A 13,740-nucleotide genomic window follows, 5' to 3' on the forward strand; every position below is an offset into this window, starting at 1 on the left:
GAATTTTTTGACAAAAAAATTATAGAAATTAAAGTTTGCGGTCTGTGACTAAGGGCGGTTAGACGACGGAGAATTTGGGCCGCCATGTGGAATTTGGGTTTTTCAAAGGCAAAAGTATTTTGAGGGATCCCGAATTCCGAATTTTTGAAAGGGAAAAAAAAAAGAATTTTTCCCTTAAAAACGGGTATACTTACCTCGAAATATATATATATACTAGCTGCCCGACCCGGCTTCGCACGGCTATACTAATGGAAAAAAATTAAGCCACATCACCCATTTACAGTAATGGTAAATAATAAAAAATTCAGTGAAAATTTATTACAATGCTGTATAATGTACCGGAGAGAAAATGAATAGCACCGATGGTTTCCCGACTCGTGCACGCAACGTACAACTGATGTACCCATACTTCGCTACGGCAGTCTACAGGCAGATCACTCTTGCGCCGCTCATTATACATGCCCCTCCTTGTGGGTACGCCACTGCCGCGCGATGCCCGTTGCCATGGAAACGCAGAAGGCATGAACAATGCAAAATCCTGTTGCCTTGTTTTAACCACCCATGGGATCTAATTTTCGGAAAATGTCATCCTGCGTAACATAAGGAACATTACTCTGAAGTTTCAAGTCTGTAAAATATAAATACTTGAAAAAAAAAAAAGGGTAATTTTTGATATTTAGATACCAGCTAAATTTCAACGGTGATGAGGACTGCACTAAAAATGAAATAGTCGTTGTCATAGAGACGAATGAAGCATCAACAAAGCAACAGCCGTTCCATGGTGATTTCCTACCAAAAAATGGAAATTTTGCTATATTACCCCCCCCCCCCTCCCCCCTCCGAAACACCCTTGGGATCGGATTTCCGCAGAATCCGTTCTTAGTGAGCGTCTGCATCACAAAATGAATAATTATGCTAAATTTCAAGTCAATTGGGTTTATAGTTTTAGAGATCTCGTGATGAGTGAGTCAGTGAGTGGTATTTCGCTTTTATAAATCGCAATAAATTAAAATTGCGACTATAATTTGAGATTTAAACTATCCTATCTCTCAAGTTGGATCGAACTGCACATGGTGTGCGAATTTTATTATAATCGGTTAAGTGGTTTAGGAGTCCATTGAGGACAAACATTGTGACACGAGATTTATATATATTAAGATATATATATATATATATATATATATTAGGATTTTTGAGCCATTGACATTTTTGAAGATTTTTCAAGTAATTTGACACCAAGGTGGCCATCGTGACGTCAGAGGTCGGTCGGTCATCGACCCCACCTCACGCCTCAGGCAGAAGTCGCAATAATACTTTTAGTTTATCATCAATTTGATGTGGGATTGGTTATAAGTAATCTTTTTGACGTGACAACGTCTAATAAATCGATGAACGCCGGCTGCACGCACGAAAAAGTGTCCCGTTACGCACATTGTTCCGTTACGTTGTGTCCCGTTACTCTCATTGTACGCTTGCGCCGCATCTATCTCTCTTCCACTCGATTGGCCTACGCGTCCGAGAAGAAGAAAGACAGCGGCAGCACACAACTTACATCTACACGTGAACTGTTTCGTCGACTGTTTATAAAGTGAAGTGAAAAGTTAATGTGGTTTTCATTGCTTATTACAACAATTTCGGCAATAAAGGTTAATTATTCTTGCATTTTAAAAATCTGATTACTAGTATCATTTCCAGTATGTATTATTTCATTATTAACATAAAAATTATTCAATTTTATTCTTAAAAGTATGCAATCATTTCATCAATGTTTTGTTATGACGTCACGTTAAACTATCGTCCGTAAACCAACTTTACAGACAACCATTTTTTTTTAAATGGTTGTAATATAGGCCTACCATTGGACCGGAACACTCTTGCACGGACACCCGGTGCTGTAGTCTCGCGGAGGGTAGGCCTACAGGTGAATGGGCGGTCGTAGCGGCGACACAAGAGGTCCTAGCCGGCGACAGGTGATTGACGACCGCTGGGACGGACACTGCTTTACGGCCGTGCCTCGACCCACGAGCCAGCCGCAACGATGCAGTCTGTGTCGAGTCGCCTGTCCCCGCGTGGACATGTCTCACGGCTGCAAGGACCCCCAGTTACTCGAGGAGGCATATGGACACTTGCAACCTAAACAAGTTGTTAGCAGGCACGACACTATCATAACGATGAGTATGCCATTGAAAAACCTTTTTTTTTGGGAACAGTTAAAATTAAAAAAAGGGGGGGGGGGGGGCTGTCTGTAAAGTCGATTTACGGGCGATAATTTTACGTGATAACGTCATAAGAAAACATCGATAAAAAATTTGCATACTTTTTAATTTTAAAATATTAGGTATTTACAGTTTTTGCAAATTTAAATAATTAGTTTAAAAATTATCACGAATAATTACTTAAAAAGCCCGCCTTAACCTGTTTGATATTATGGAAGATTTTCTCGCACGGTGGTTGGCCGGTTCTTGCACGCTCGGCTCGGGCGGAACGTGACAATTTTTCGTGCGTGCAGCCGGCGTTCATCGATTTATAAGACGTTATCACGTCAAAAAGTTTGTAATGCATAATCCACCGGTACGTACGTCTCACAGATGCAGCATCTGACCGGTATGACTTCCGCAAATACGCTCTTCATGCTCGACTGGCATTTCAGCGCTTGACTGCTCTCAAGACTACCTGCAGTCAAGGGCGGAATGTAGAGTGAGGCTCAGGGAGGGGCCAAAATAATTTTTCTAATACATTTTAGTATATTTATTATTTAAATGCCGAACAGAAAGTTCCGAATGGTCCTAATTAGCTTGCTGCTCTATTTAACAGTGGGTTGGAAGCTGATTAATAATTTTTTAGTTCTTATTTAGTCGTGTGCATTTGATTTCTGGTTCAAAAACTCGCTATTATTTATAGCACTGCAGTAAGATAATACTTTAGTAATTTTGGAAAACTGTTTTTAGAAAAATCGGAAATTATTCAGGGTTCAGTGGGGGCGGGGGGAATGTCACGATGTCCCCCTTCCTCCCCCTTCTGGATCCGCCAATGCCTGTAATAGACACAGGATGAAGAAACGTCTATCAAATAACATCCTTAAAGGACACTTCAACTCAAGTGTTCCTTGAAAAAGTGCATCTTTAAGTATGTCAACCCCCTTTTTTTTTTAAATTTGCGTTTTGTTGCAACACAGAAAAAATTTCTGTACTTTAAAAATTTATATTCCTTTGAAAACCGGTTGCTAAGAACAAGAACGACATTACAACATGGCTATGGTATTTTTTGCAAACGTGAAAAACGATTTTCAAGATAATACTGAATATTCCTTACGAAAAATTGCGTATTATTTTTATTTTATTTTATTTGATTGTCCATTCAAAATATATTTTTTTTCAAACCATGGAAAAGATAATTGAATATTAAATAACTGGAATTTGTTTTGTTTTATTAAGTAAATTTATGTGCACAGTTAATACTGGAAAGCTATTCAGGGAACTGTTTGCAAACAACTTTAACTATTTGAGGTACCTACTGCGAGAACACAAAGCACGAATGTCCAGTATTACTGCGAACACTATTTTGTAGTGATAGTTATTTTCATGTTAATGTACAAATTTACAAATATATGTAATATTTATGTTACATTTACAAAAAAAATTACATTAAAGGCACATTTTTAGGGGATCGCCAATGCAAGCGTTCTTTCACTCATCTTTGAGAACTCTGAGGGTTCGTGGCTCTGTCTTCAGTAACACGTAATGACAGTCTGTTGCTTAGTTAACTGATGTATTCAACATTTAATGTCTGCTGACTACTGTTACACTCTTAACTTCAGTATGCAGCCTACATGTAATATTCCCTGAAAGTGAGTGAGGAAACTACGTATAATTTCTTTGTTGTACCACCAGGTTGCATTAGCGGACATCCCTGCATGGCTGTGTTTCACCTGAACGCTGCATGAAGTTAAGAGGATAAGTTAATGCTGCATTAGAAACCCTTTCGTATTCGGAAACACCTAGGTCGGTATCCCTAGACAAAAAAAAAGCAAGGGTTTTAGGTGTCGAAGTCACTACACCTGTACCCTAACCATGTTCCTAGCGCCAAAAACCCGTTCCCAAAACCTCCGGTAGGACACGACCTGTCACTTAAATTTTTGGAAACGGATTTAGGTGTCCTATCCGTGACCTATCTGTTGCCCAAACTTCCACGCATTTGCGTTGATTTCGTCCAAATGGTGTCAGGCGCCATTAACTCTTATATAGTCATTTTTATCGTCGGGGGACATAAGTACCTTGTGTGTTGGTGTGCCAAATGAAACTTTTACGATAGCGAAACTATCCTGTAATAAAATTTGCACACTTTAAAGGTCATAACATGAAATAATCGCAAATTAAGACCAATTATAAATTTTTGTGCGATGGTGCTGCTGTCTCTCTTACGGCAAAAAAATGTTGCTGATGCATTTCCTTACCGAGAATCGGTTCGGACACGGTCTGGAGTAGGGCCAGCGAGTTAAGGTCATGATCGCGTCCCAACGAGACAGTGCTTACCCGGACATATCGGTATACCGGCCCTAATGTCATGGTCAGTAGGGGGAATACGACGACGTTCTGGGACAGTGTAAACATTGATTACGCGATAGCAGCCCCCAGCAGTCGTCGTCTGCTGGGGGCCGCCATCTTTTTGACGTCCGCAATCTTAGTTACACCTTTCGCTCCCAGAGCACGCCGCCATTGATGCTGACAATAAGTCGTCGTCTGCTGGGGGCCGCCGTCATCGTGTAATCAATGTTTACAGTGTCCCAGAACGCAGTCGTTCCCCCTACTATAGTCGCGGTCGATTCGCCATCTGGCGTAGACAACCGGAGGTAAGTCCGGCTCGGACACAGATACGCTCCTTCAGTGCCGCGTGTCGCCGGGCAGGTTTGTATACGGCGGCGACGTAGCGCAGAGAGTTAGAGAGCTACGGCTGACGTGTTGAGGACGTGGTTTACGGCCGGCCATCAACGCCACCGTCGCGTCTCGACCTCGCCGTTAACTCTGGCGTCTCCCCCCTCCCCCCCCTGAACCTGCCCCGCTTCCAGACTCTCTGACCACAGTTTTACTCCCCGCTGGAGCTGGCTCGGCCCCAAGATGGCTGCGATAGCCTCGCGCTGTCTTTATGTGTGTCTCCAGTCTCGTGGGCGGCGGGGTCATTACCGTCCGTACCAACATAGAGAGCGAAATTAAAAATTTTGAAGAAAAAAAAAAGGGGGGGGGGTTGTCTATAAAGTCGGTTTACGGACGATAATTTTACGTGATAACGTCATAAGAAAACATTGATGGAAAAATTGCATACTTTTGAAATTTTTAAATATTATCTACAGTTTTCGCAAATTTAAATTTTAATAATTTGTTTTAAATATAATCAAAAACAATTAGTTAAAAAAAGCCCGCCTTAACCTGTTTGATACTACAGAAGATTTTCTCTCACGGTGGTTGGCCGCTTCTTGCACGCTCGGGGCTCGGGCGGAACGTGACAATTTTTCGTGCGTGCAGCCGGCGTTGGTCGATTTTTAAGACGTTACCACGTCAAAAAAAAACTTACGATGGATGTAAACATTTTAGTCGAAAAAGGATTAAATAATAAAAATAAAATCCCAGACCAAAAAGAAGTATGTAACGAAAGATAAAAATAAGAAGTATTTTAAAAACATTTGATTTGTCGGGACATATGTCATATAGGCCTAAACAACTAATCGTGACTTTTCTTAGTGTTTCCTACCTTTATGTGCCTATTTGTTTCTCGTAGAGATAGACACAACAGTAATTTCAAATATAGGTATACTACACGTATTCACCTACATGTTAATAAAATGACAAATCCTGCCCCGAAATGTAGTAAACTTTGACAGTTTTTCTGAGTTTGTGACTAACTGAAATGTGCTTTGGGTACGTAAATTAATGTAGTCTTTAATTGATATAAATTGCTGCATCTGTACGAGACACATATTAGCTTTTCTATACTGTTTTATTTTAATTGAAATTGGGAACAGAGATAGCAATTTCAGCCCAGACGGATTTTCTTGGGTTTGTCATTGTATTAATAGGTAGGTGAATATGTGTAGTACCTATATTTGATATTATAGAATTGTCCAACTCTACGAAAAACAAATAAGAACATAAAGATAGAAAGCACTTAGAAAAGTCACGATTTTTGTTTATATGACAGGCTTCGCGAAATAACAAGCCATTTTAAAATGCTTTTTATTTGTATCTCTCGTTACTTACTTCCTTGTAGTCATGTTTTTGAAAAAAAAAATTTAGTCCTTTTTTACAATTACAACATTTATATTCGTCATGGATTTTATCAAAAAATTTCATTTAACTTTTTATTTTAAACTTTTTAGAGAATTCCTACATTAAATGTCTAAATATGTATACGTCTATTTGTCTGTCTTTCTGTATATTTTTGTCTGACAAAATATTATACCCGTACATTTTACACCCGTACTTATCCATTTTTTTTATTGTACCCCCCCCCCCCCCCCCGTACGGCTGACACCGCTTTTTTTAGAGTGATATTTTGAATTACAGTATCTTTTAAGATATCACAAACTTTAACTGTTTTATATTTTCGTGTGAGAACAAATAATTGTAGTAACAACGTGATAACAATTAATAATAGAGCTGTAACGATACTCATAATTTTGCCAATATTCTGATACAACTGATGTCGATTCATCGATTCCAAACCGATTCAGGAGAAAACACATTTTGTTAAAAAAAAAATTCACAATTTAACTAGATTACCCTAAATAACTCATTCTAAGAAAACCATGCAATGTAAATGTACATGTATATAAGTTTATAAACGGAACATAGCCTCTTTTTTTTAACTCGTGTTTTTGGCTTGCTTTCCTTCGTTTGTTCACGACCGTTAGTTGCTGATTTAAACATGAATTTAGGTACCAATGCAGGCTGGAAAATTATTTTTTTAAATTAGTAATTATATAAAATAAGATTTAATAATAGTTAACTATGATATATATTGAATCACAAAATACGAAGTTTAAAATAATGAATTTAAAATGTGGAACGAAACTTTGTTCATGTTTAGGTACTACTTATTAACTAACCAGAATAACAATCTTAACGGGTGCGAGAGCGAAAATTTTCAGTACTAAACATTTATACGGAAATGCGTTTCATGTGGTAGCTTTGCACGGGGAACAGTAAAAATAATTCACGTTATGTGAGGACATATATTATTTTTAATCAATTTTTATTCAAGTATACTTTTTATTGCTATCATTTTATTTATTATTTTATTTTTATTAAAAAAAAAGAAGAACTCATACAAGGTTTACTAGCTACGTAGGGCCTACGTCCACATAGTTTTCGACGATTTTATGCTCTGTCATCAGACCCTCAGGACAGTTCACGTTAGGGACTGGAAAAATTCGCAGTTTGAAAGACCTCTAGGATGGACTCCACGATCCTCTATGTACGCGGGAATATAACACCAGCTCATTGGCTACTGACTCGTGACACCTGCTAACTGGGATGCTTATGATTCGATACTTCTTACATTGGCTCACAGTCCTTCAGGCAAACTGTGTTCCAATCACTGAAGAGGCAATAAGTTACACGCACTTGGATTCTAGCCTATCGCGAAATGAACCCGAGAATTTTTCCTGTCTCTAGTTCACGTACAGAAGCAAGAAGAAATATATGTTTCTTACAGCGCTCTCTGACGAGTCAACACCAGAGCACCTATCTAAGAACCATCGCCAAACAAATCACAAATCTTTTACAGAAAACAGCATCTGCATCGGTCAAACCGTTTTGGAGATGAATGGTAACATCAGTTTTTTTGCACACACAAACGACCTCTTACCCTAAACGCATACATATTCCCCGTTTCGTCGTGGGCAATAAAATAACACAAATCAGGGATTCTCACATTTGGAAATTTCGGTCTTGGTACATTCTTGATGCGGTTTAAGGAAATTACAACATCTTTACAACCAGAAATGCCGGATAGGTAGGGACCGGAAAAATGTGCGTTTTCAATGACCTGTAGGATAGACTCCATGATCCTCTATGTACTTGTGCAGATTACACCTGCTGATTGGCTACTGATTCGTGACAAGTGTTAACGGGGAAGCTTGTGATTCGATACTTATTTTGTCGAACGTTTTTCATTGGTTCAGAGTCCTTCAGATAAACTGTTGCCCAATCACTGAAGCAGCAAAAAATGCAAATGTATTTGGATTCTAGCCTATCGAGAAATTAACCCGCGAATTTTTCAGGTCTCTACGGATAGGTATAAGAACATGCGCTCCTTAGAATACAAACCCTGTGTTCTAATGCACTAACGTATTCCGCGATCTGCGATAAGCATGTGTAGATCCAGACAAGCTGCCAATACCCCAGCAGCAAGCCCGCTCTGTAAGTTGGATCTTCTTTCTTTTTTAAATGAAACAGAGATATTCATGTAAACATTACAGATATTTGTAAAGTTGAACATTTACATGAAAACAACTGTATCACTACAAAAAAGTGTTCGCAGTAAAACTGCATTCGGATTCTTACCCGGGCTTTTATGCTTTGTGTAGTCCCAGTACCTCCAATAGTTAAAGTTATTTGTAAACAGTTCCCTGAGTAGCTGCCCATAAAAGAATTTTACATGAATATAAAGTCAAATTTATGAATATTTGATTATCTTTTTCGTAGTTTTAAAATATTATGCTTGAATGAATAACCAATTAAAATATAAAATTATGCACCAATTTTCGTAAGAAATACTCAGTAATATCTTGATAAACGTATTTCATACATGCAAAAAATAACCATAGACATGTGTTGTACAAAGGTAGCTACAATATATTTCTCGTAGTACTACAATCTATTTCTTGGCGAATGGTCCTTCTATAAAAGTACAGAAATAATTTTTCTGTTCGCAAAGTCAGCTAGGACGGCCGGAAGGCCAGACATTTTCCGAGTGGAAAGTATGTGTAGTGCAAGTTTTTGTTATTATCATCACTTACGCGACTGTTTACACCAATTAGGATTTTACACTACTACATAGGCTATTTGTTGAAAATATTTGCGATAGAGCAAAAAATGCAAGCGAAGTATATAGCTAGTTTTAAATTTACAGAAGTAGCCCTTAGCTAAGAGTAATGAGGATTAAAATGAAAAATAAATCAGCATGGCATGTTAAACACGGTCTTAACAAAGGAATCTATAATATCATGGCTACATTTAGTGAGAATCTTTCGACGCTAACACAACCTTGTGTACAAAATATTTATTTATTTTCGCAAATATAGGTACATATATTTTAACCAAATTTGTCCACTTTTATTTTTAAGCAATATTTTATTTCAACACATTCAAGTTAAGATATGTAGATCGACATTTAAGTAATGGTAATCGTATCATTAAATATGTAATAGAAGATAGCTCTGAAAACCCTCTAAGGTCTGAAAGATGCGTGTCAGCATGAAATGGTGTATCAGTGATTCTGTAAATTTCCTTGCAACTATTAGGAAGAAAAACCAACATATGTTTCAAGGATTCTTTAAAAAAAATTCAATAACGTATTTTGAAGCAGTAAAATAGATATTAGTTATTTTTTACATGATCTTGAGGGACTGGACCAAGTGAATTCTTATTTTATTTACGTTAATGTTGGCACATTGGTCAGCAGCCCATATAAAAACAAATCAGTTCAAGAAAGAAAGAAAATTTTTTAATGTGAAATATACCCATCAGGCTTGTCAGTAAAATAAAGACACCAAGTAGCTTACAATTCAACAACTAGTATTCGTAATGAAAGTTTTTTGACGAAATGTCAGCTTAAAATTATTAACTGGTAGGTTTATCATATTTCCAAGGAATTGTTAAGTTAACCTTAAACTTTAGGAATCAGAGTTATTTGACTGGAAAACTTAACACGTTTAAAGGAGGAGTTTGATCATTTTGCCAGAGAATTTATACTGCTTTTACAACATTTTTAATTGTTCGATAACAATAGTGAATATTCTGTTTATGATGCCACAAGGAACACTGACTATGCGTTCATCTGGAATAATGTAACTTTGTAACAGTAACTTTGGTTCAGTGGTTTTCGGGTTACATTTAACAATTAATAACCACCATCACAATTGCAAAGTTGACCCTCCTATAGTCACAGCTTTAAAGAAATTCAAGTCGTTGAGCTTTGCTGAAGAGCGATTATATTTTTTGAATGTGATAAACTTATGTCACCTGATAGTAGCTACGTTATGTTTGTCGTTATCTTTGTAGTGTAGTTCTTTTCCCAGACAAACTACTGTTGTGTGCCTTTATCCCGGGGTGAGTGGAATAGTTGTAGCTATGCTGGGTGGTCAAACTTTTAAACGGAATATTTGATAGTTTTGAACTATGCGGAGACGCGTTATTCGCTCGTAGTATTCATTTTACACATAACGTGGATTACCTATACTACAAAAACAAAAGTAATAAATTAACAGAAAGGTTCCTTTGCAACACTACTAGAAAATAATTCTAATTTTTAACAACTCATTTCTAAGGTTATTTTTGCATACATGAAATACGTTTTTGGGAACCACGTTGAATATTTATTTTCAGGCTTACGAAAATTGGAGCATAATTTTATACTTTAAATGATTTTTAAAATATAAACTTAAAGTTTTAGAACCATGATAAATATTATAAAATGTTGAACAATTTGACTTTATTTTGCGTTATTATGATTATTAATGCTCACAGTTAAAAATGGAAAGCTATTCAGGGAACGTTTTACAAATAACTTTAACTACTGGAGCAACACAATGCATGAATTCCCGGGAAAGAATCAGAGCCCAATAATTTTGCGAAAATATTTTATAAAATTATAAGTTGCTTTCATGTAAATGTAAAAATTTACAAATATCTGTAATTTTACCCTATTATTTCAGCTCCATTTATAAAAAAAACAAAGTGGACAAAGAAAACTGCAAAACAAGCTAAATAAAGAGTTTTAGAGAAAATAAACCGAAATTTCTTCACTCTGAATAATATTTATAGTTTAGATTTTATGTTTTAACCTTAATTGTAATTCAGCATTTATTTTCTCGTAAATGTTTAGGATATTGTATTTTTATATTGGTTTAAAACAGGTACAAGCACTAAATTAAGTATATTTCTCGGGATTTTATCCAGTTTATCTTCAATTCTATCATTGTTGAGATGTTGAAATGTTTGACGAACTAATCGTTTTGTAGTCACTTTCCAAAAGTTGTTCAGTGCATCCTCAACATGCACGAATGGAAAGCTGTTCAGATGAACTGTGTTGCATCGCTCCAGTTCAACCACACGGACTTGGTATGTGTCCGTCCGCACGTGAAGTGTCACGTGGAGAGTTGGGCTGCCGCTCCTCACGGACCATCAGCAGGATCACGGACACGACACGGACACGACACGGACACGAGGCCACTTGGCGCATGCGCACAGGCCTGCTCCACAGCCGACGGTAAAAAAAACAACAACACGAGAAATAAATAAAACTCGCGCGTTGAATTATTTATTCTAAACTCTCGTCCCGAGTCAAAATTGTTTTTATTTTTCTTTTCTCCCTGGCCCCGTGAAGGCGTGCTTATCTCTCGTCGCAATCTTTATGAGCCCCGGAAAGCCCCCCCCCCCCCCCCTAAATCCCCCTCCCCAAGGCGTTTCTCGGGGTGAAAAAAAAGAGAATAATGACGCCGACGCCGCCAGGTAAGGAGGAAACGTGGCTGCCTTGTGTCGGACCCGTTGCGTGTTCGGCATGGGGCGGTCGTAAACCTGGAGGTATAAGGAAGGGGGGTCCACATGCCACGCTCTATAAAAGACCATCACGCGAGCGATAGCGGCACGCCGTGTTAACCCCCACCACCGCCGTCAGATCCAACTCCCCTCCCCTCTATTCCCTCCCCTCCACTGGTTGGTGCGCCAATCGCGAGCGGCTTGCCCCTGCCGCCACGCGAGCATGCAACCCGCCGTGCACACGCCTCAGAACTCTCTCCCTCCCCCTACTTATCCCCTCTTCTCTACCCTTCAACCCACCCTCTCTCTTCTTCACACGAACTCCATCCTCGGGGCTTGAGAAATAAAATAAAGGCCCGCGCGAAGCCCCCGTCTACTTTCTTCCCATGTAGCGTCTCTTAACAACTATTTTATTGGCTGCAACATTTCGATTCCACGTTTCTTTTCCCCACGTCTCCTTTTTTTCTTCTTCTTCTTATTTTCAGAAACTTTTTTTATTTTATTTGTTTCTTCCTTCCAATTCCTCCCCGCGAGGAGGGATTCCGACAGCCCGCTCCTGAACCTGTTTCTTTGTTTGCGAACTAAATATTTATCTGGCTATCAGCGCTGTCTGCTGCATCATTAAATCTGGCATTGATATATGGGTACCAGCTTCTTAACATTTGTATATTTTATTTTATTTGCGCGTATCAAGAGTACAAAATAAATAAAAGAAAACACGTCCTTTCAAATTACAGAACGTTCGCGTAAGAAATTGTTCAGGAAATCAGCAAATAAATTTGATTAAAAATTAAAAAAAAAAAATAAAAAATTACGTTTGGGATGGATGTTTATTCTTGAATGCATGGTATATCTTTCATATTTATTTTCTAAAAAAATAATTTGCTAAGAAATGTAGCTTACGTATGGTAAAGTTTCCTGTACAATTGTTTTCGATTTCAACGGTGCTTATTTAACGTTAGAGATACGGAAATTTCGCATATTTATTTGGTAGCAAGTTAGAAAGCAAACCTTCCTACTCTTGCACTGTGTTCGTGATTGGACCGCAGTTATTTGGATACGCCCCTCTACGACCGTGAGCCAATGAGGCCCAGTTATAGGAGAGAAGCAAGCGAATAAGGTAGTGCCGACTTAAGAGTACAAAAAGTCTCTTGCTAAGAAATCAGCCAATGGAATAGCAAACGTTGGTGAACATATACGGGAAATATCTTGGCCTCTATTTATAGTTTAAAGATCTTCTTCTGAATTGTGACACATTTTGTTGACCGCTACATATTGAGGAGGCCAAGAAAAATTTTGATCACGAGTAGAGGCATCAAAACTCTCACACCATAAAAATTAATTGTACTTTTACAAGGAAAACACTTGGATTATCAAGATATCGCTAGTAAAACTGCAAGGCAGAGCTTTGTAGGATTACCAATCGTTAAAGCCCTACAAAATTCGCGGTTTCGATGGCCCTCCAGGATAGACTTCACATACCCCGGTACACTCGGGCAAATAACGCAAGTTCATTGGCTGCCGACTTGTAAGTCGTCTCAGCTGGTTTGTCTGTGATTAGATCCTTCTTTGGTTGAGGGTTTATAACTGGTTGTGATTCGTCCCGATGAACAGTAAGCCAATAGCAAAATTATCTAAGAGGTATATGTGTTTGAATTATAGCCTATCACCGAATGAATCCGCGAATTTTGCAGGTCTCCACCAATCGTACAAAGTTCTGCCTTGCAGTTTTATAAGTATTGTCTTTGGCAACTTAGTTCCCAAGGACTTTACTTGTAAAAGTAAAACAAAATTTTTAAATATGTTCATGAGATTACCGCATTCTACGGCTAGCAGTTGTGACGTATCTTTGCACCTTATAATTTGTCACGCAGGAAATACAGTTAAGCACACTAGATGTGTCGAGGAAATATACTTCTGTGCTCCGGAGGTAAAGGAAACACTTGTCACAAAATTTAAATCTGTAATGTCTACATAGTTTTGTTTA

The 13,740-nt window shown here is 38.1% G+C and overlaps 1 protein-coding gene across 1 annotated transcript in view; it reads left to right on the forward strand.

The window, feature by feature from the left end:
* LOC134539276 (homeobox protein CHOX-CAD) overlaps positions 1-13,740 on the forward strand; it is a 188,014-nt gene that overhangs the window by 67,394 nt on the left and 106,880 nt on the right. The window lies entirely within an intron of this gene.

The sequence above is a fragment of the Bacillus rossius genome, chromosome 15 (genome assembly GCF_032445375.1).
Source record: "Bacillus rossius redtenbacheri isolate Brsri chromosome 15, Brsri_v3, whole genome shotgun sequence".
Taxonomy (NCBI): Eukaryota; Metazoa; Arthropoda; class Insecta; order Phasmatodea; family Bacillidae; genus Bacillus; species Bacillus rossius.